Below are 6,151 nucleotides of genomic sequence, written 5' to 3' on the forward strand. Positions count from 1 at the left end.
CGTTGGACGATATAGAGTTTTACCTTCGCGGTCCAAGTCATCTAGATTACGTCGTCAGTTGGATGCACCTTGTTTTGCAGAAGATTGTAATTTGCCAAGTGCCCACACGACATGCGGATGACGCAGGCTTCAAGCTAATTGCGTTGTTCGACAAGGGACTCGCCTATCTTTCCGCCGGTGCCTTCTTTAGCTGGAGACAACTCAGCTTGAAGTGGATCATCGTCAAAGCTGATACACACTTCTGTGATGCTATTGAACACAATGGCATCATCTACGCGATCGACAAAGTAGATGGCACCACGTATTGCTGGGACGGCGCGTGTAAGTTGTTTCCGTCTGATGTTAATGATGACGCCATGACACTGTTTGAACTTTTTGTGATGATTGATATATCCCTGTTTGAGCAGAATTTGAGTAGAACTATGGCAATGTATTAGAGACGCCGTAAATCAGCTATATTTGGAATGAGTTAATTCATGCGATTGTGACCATGTCATTACAGCCAATTTGTACCCCTAAATAATGAAACTATTAGGAAGATATTGATATTCTCCTTATTTTATAGTAATCTATATACTACTAAATATGAGTGTGTATCAATGGCCATGTTAGTTTCCTCATTTTCATGATGTAGAAACATGCATCACACTGTTGATTTCATCTAACCATACATTAGGGAAGTAAATGTGCATATGGAGAACTCTATATTTTGAAGTAGTGAAATCCTGTAATGCTTACCATGTGTACATACCTATGTTCGCCCTTCAGCAATCAATAGCTAGAATAATATGCTCACAAAAATTTTGCCCACAGAACATGAGTATATAACAATGCATGGTCTGTTAGTTTCCTTGAAGAATTTGTTTGTGAGGACAGAACATGATTACATAACATGAATGACATGGTAGTTTCCTGTGAAGAATCGATTGTGAGATAACATGAGTATAACCATGCATGGCACTTCTATATTTTCGAACCCAGTATACATTTCCCTGTATTTTCCTCCCAGTTCCAACAGGGACATATCAATGCTGTTTCTTGCATTATACTACTCATACTCTGAACAATGCCGATCTTACATTAACAATGCCTGTCCTTTTTGATATGATGCGGTGTCCCTATAGTTACTACCCTTTGTAATCACACCACCTTTGCCAAAAACAGGGGAAGCACAAATGGTTCCTTGCTCGATCAGAGGACGGCAAAAGATAGATGATCATTCGTACACATGAGCCAGAAAAGTTATATTGCAAAAACCCCACTTATGCAAGCACCGTGAAATACGTGAGTATCCGGACAGTGGATGTTACGTCTATGAGCAGGATACCAGCTTGTTGGGGCCTGCAGGATTTTTGAGTTGGAGGCAGGTAAACATGTTTGGTTCATACTCTCTGTTTCTCGGACTCAATTATCTGATTAACCAGGAGATCACCGTTGGCAAGGACCTTGATGGCAGAGAGGCTCTGTTTGCTATGGAAAACTGTGTCTACACGACGAGCCCTAGGAGTTCGGGAGCAAACTCCCCTGATTGTCAACGATACAGCCTGCAGCCAAAAGAAGGTGAGAATGACAAAGGCATCTGGATTAACTTTGATCCTTGGATGTGTCGAGTCCGACAGGCAGTGATGTGGTTCAAGCCTTCAGGTTGATAGGTAATTGGGCTGTTGCGTCGAAAGGGTGGAGTACTGGTGTCTCCGGATCACTGGTGGATGAACCGCGGCTGCAAATTATGATGGTGTTGGATCATGACTCTTCGAATGACTTGTTGTCTTTGCTGCTTGTTCTGGATGGGTAGTTCTCTCTTTTGTTATGCATATTCCTTGTCATTTGTTCATCCTCGTCTATGTCACTCTTACTATGTAATAGTTGCCTCTATTTAGAATGTCATTCTCGTCTGGATCACGAGAGTCTGAGCGCTGCAGATGGGTGCGTTTCGGTGGTGTAGCAAGACTTCTTATGAACTATCATGTCTTGCTGTTTATGTCAGTAGTAGTCACTAGTCAGTGTTTGAATGTTGTATATATTGTTGTTTTGAACTATTTATTGTCTCGAACTACTCGTGCGCTAAATGAGGGCATCACCATTCTCCAGTGTTCAGAGTATATCTCCTTTTTCAAGTTATAATTTGAGCTCAAGGCCTTTTCGATGATGTACACTTGTTTGGGCCAGTGAGGTGTCATTGAATATGGGCGGAGTAGTAACGCAATGCCAAATAGGTCAATTATGACTCTCAGGCCGGGCTCTCAAAAGATCCTAAAAAAAGGCTGGGCTCTCAAAAAAAGAAAGAATAGGGACTCGTAGGCCGACATGTGGGCGCCACCGGTGTTTTCGTGTGCTTGCGCGCCGAGGGCATATTGGCGCGTGTTCGAAATTCATGCTACCTTTTCATCCCCAATCAACCGCCCCTCCCCCACCTCTGGAATCTTGATTCCTACTCCCGTTCCCCCAAATCCCCCTCCTGTACTCCCTGTACTCAAGCGCACTATCATGTCGCCGGTCAACGCGGATCTCCGAGCCGGAGATCTTGAGGTCCGTCCTGCCTTCGGGCGCTGCGTGCTATCGCTCAATAGTGGCATGGCGGCGCTTGACGGCCAGTTTGCCGGTAACCATCAACGGCGACCCGCCTCCCATCTCACCGGACGACCTTGTCAAAGCTCTTGGCATTGCGCACGGCATCCAAATAAGTGACTTGCTCGTCGAAGTCTGTCCGCCACCGGCTGATTTCTTCGTTAGGTTCTGGACAACTTTGAACTGCAGTCATGTGTTCGAATCTTCCCGACGTTTGTTCTGCGATGGCGTGCTGGTGAGCTTTGATCGGTGGCACCCAGGATGGGGCTCGGTGCCCTCTGAGCTTGAGTTTTTAACAAAGCTTACCTTCCACGGCATGCCTCGACGTGCTTGGAACAACGAGTCCATGAATGAGCTTATCAACGACCTTGGAGGTGAGCTCGTAAGTATGTTTGTTCCTCCAGACAGCTGGGCTCTGACGGTTATGGCATGGATGAAGAAGCCGTCCACCATACCGAAGGTGATTCGTGTTGAGATACCGGTGCAGGAACCAGGGTTGTACTATTCGTTTCCACCAAGGCCGCCGCGGACCACGTTAGGGATGTACCTGTATCGAGTGTTCGTGCATGTCGAAGAAGTGATCAATCCATCAATCGAAGTCCTGCCGCCGCCGCTGGTGCCCGGGTCCATCGACGACGTCCATTACAGGAGTCAACGTCAGACTTTCCCCGTGTTGCTCGGAACGATGGATGGCACATGGCCTACTCCATCACGCGGCGGAGGCCACTGCTTCTTTGGGAGAAGAGGCAGGGCTGCCTGCCTGGATGTGCTCTAATTTGAGGTAACAACTGAATCTTGTCAGATGACCTGTCTAGTTTTTTACCTGAACTTTTTTTAGAAAGGGCTGTACGTCAACTTAATGTTCTAGCAGAACTTATATATTGTGTTGTCTGTCTGTTTTCTTTGCACAACATTCAAGATATTTCCCCGTCATTGATAAAGACGATGAACCGTTATGTACGAGTTCGTTGGTTTCAACATAGCCCTACCCGTAGCGATCCACTGCTTCCACCCTGATTGTGCCATCTGCGTGAAATTTTTGTATGCAAGTTCAGTGTGCTATGATGTTCTATATGATTGTGTCAACTATATAAGTTTTTACTGAGCATCATCAATGCATATGGCTGAAAGATGTATTTACGAGCATCGACTGATGGGTCTCTCTCTCTCTCTCTCTCTCACACACACACACACACACACACACGCGCGCGCGCACACGCACATGCACAAGTGGGACCCGTTGAATTATTTCTTCGCTCGTGACAACTTTTAATTAGGTTCCACTATACTCTAACTTTTTTCTTAAGTTATTAATTGAGCTCAGTGACTTCAAAAAATTTGTATAGAAGCCTTGTTTGGGCCTTTCCGGCGTCGCTAAATGTGGGCTGAGTAGCCATGTAAGGTTGTACTGTACTACACATGCCTTTTTTTTAAACATCAGCAATGCAACTGGGCCGACAGTTGTACACAATCCGGGTCAACTTGTTATTCTCCGCCCCGCTGGGCTGCAAATCTTTCCTAGGAGGGATGCATTAGGCTTAACAAGAAAATGGGCTTTAAGAAATAATAAATGAGATGTAATTATAAAAACTGGGCAGTAACTATAAAAAAATGAACCAAACATGTAATTAGTTTATAAAATATTACTTTTGGATTTTGAAAATTTTAATTTCATTAATTGTTGCGCGTGCAATGTTTTGTTGGATTTTTACGTAATAGAAATTTATATTGAAATTGTATTTAATCTGACTAGAAATTTTGGGACAAAAATATTTCGGATCCTATCAAAATGTGGGAAATTTTATTGAATGCTGTTTTGAACGATTGGTTGAAATTATTAATCGTTGTCCTAGCTAGAAAATGGGCTGTACTTTTAACAAACTATAAATGGGCTGTAGTAAATTCCATTAGAATTCAAAAATGGGCTGTGCATTCTTACAAATCGCAAATGGGCTATAAGTTCTCTGCCACACACTTGTGGGCCTACTAAGTTGACGCGTATGCAAGGCTTTGTCAACTTATAGTCAACACACGGTTCTAGCAGCAGTGTCCGTTGGATGTCCATCCAACGGATTTCGTGCTTCTTCTTCAATCTCGGATATTCTAGCTTCAGCCGCCCAAAAATTGATTCCTCCCCTGACATCTGGGGCGCACCGTTTCGGAGGCTGACCTGTGGGCCTACTAAGTTGACGTGTACCGAGGACTTTGTCAACTTAGTCAATATAAACGATTCAAGATGCAGTGACCGTACGATGTCCATCCAACGGCCGTTGTTGTTCTTCAACCTCTGGTCTTCGTGCTCCAGCCGCCCAAAGCAGCGCGGTCGTGCCGCCTGCTCCTGCCTCTCGTGGCCGGCTGTGCTGCCGTGGAGGCCTCACCTCCCCCTACCACTCCCACCGCTGGCCAGGCCCTGCGGCGACGACATCCTCACACCGCAGCCAAACCAGTGAACCCTCGTAGTCCTCTCCGTGTGGGCATCCACTGCCGCGTCTTCCCCGGCTCCGCGTCATCCCCTTCCTAGGCCTCGCCGTCATCCACCGCCTTGGTGCTCTCGGTGCGGCATGGTCAATGTGGTCAATGACCGACTTCCATCAGAAGAGTACTGTACGTGGAGAGGCTGACAACTGGGTCCACGGCCGCTGCAAGGAAGTGCCTCCTTATTACGCGGAAAATAATTATTCCTTCACCTGACAGCAGGGACCCACCGCACGGGCCACAATATTTCGTGAAAAAACGTTTCCACCCTGACTGCTGGGACCCACCAGCTACATCTTCACACGCAAGGAAGTGCGTCCATATTACGGGCAAAAAAATGATTCGCCCCCTGACTGCTGGGACCTACCAGCTACATCTTCGCACGCAAGGAAGTGCGTCCATATTACGGGAAAGAAACGATTCACCCCTGACTGCTGGGACCCACCAGCTACATCTTCGCACAGAAGGAAGTGCCTAACAGTCGGGACCCACCCGGTCGAAGCGTACGTAGCGTTGTCATTCTGGTCGCGAACGTGTATGTACATACAATCGGTCTGTCTGCAGCTGTAGCGATGAACCGTGGGCATGTAAGGAAGGGCACGTGTCGTAGTAGAGGCATGCACGTGTCGTAGTAGAGGCGCGCATGTAGCATGTACACGTACGTACAACGGCCAGGGTGCAAGAAAGTAAATACGGCCACGTACGTACATACGGGTGGGGTCTCGAACGCCTACTCGCGCATACGTACGGCCAGGGCTCGTGTACATGGCTGGGTCGAAATGGAGAAGCTGCGTTGTCATCGTGTTCATGGGGAGCCAACCGGCTGGGTCGGAACGGAATGCGTCGTCGTGTTCATCGGGAGCCAACCGGGTTGGACGGAACAGCCGATGGAAACGAGGCCTGGCATACCGCATAACGGAGGAAACAACCTTGTGTTCGACCGGCCACGGTCAAAACGGGATCCTGTTCATTGGTAGGGGTCTGGCGTACCGCAAAACGGAGGAAACGAACTTCTGTTGGACCTCCTACGGTGGAAACGGGGTCCTGTTGATCGGGAGGGGTGTGGCGTACTGCAAAACAAAGGAAACAGACTTGTGTTGGAGCGCTA

At 47.2% G+C, this 6,151-nt stretch overlaps 1 long non-coding RNA gene across 1 annotated transcript; it reads left to right on the top strand.

Annotated features, from left to right (window-relative positions):
• Window positions 1–914: 914 nt before the first annotated feature.
• Window positions 915–2,053, top strand: LOC141042097 (uncharacterized). Its single transcript, XR_012203915.1, has 2 exons — window positions 915–1,560; window positions 1,645–2,053. It is a non-coding gene; the product is annotated as an uncharacterized lncRNA (long non-coding RNA).
• Window positions 2,054–6,151: the final 4,098 nt, after the last annotated feature.

The sequence above is a fragment of the Aegilops tauschii genome, chromosome 2, assembly GCF_002575655.3.
Source record: "Aegilops tauschii subsp. strangulata cultivar AL8/78 chromosome 2, Aet v6.0, whole genome shotgun sequence".
In the NCBI taxonomy this organism is placed as follows: domain Eukaryota; kingdom Viridiplantae; phylum Streptophyta; class Magnoliopsida; order Poales; family Poaceae; genus Aegilops; species Aegilops tauschii.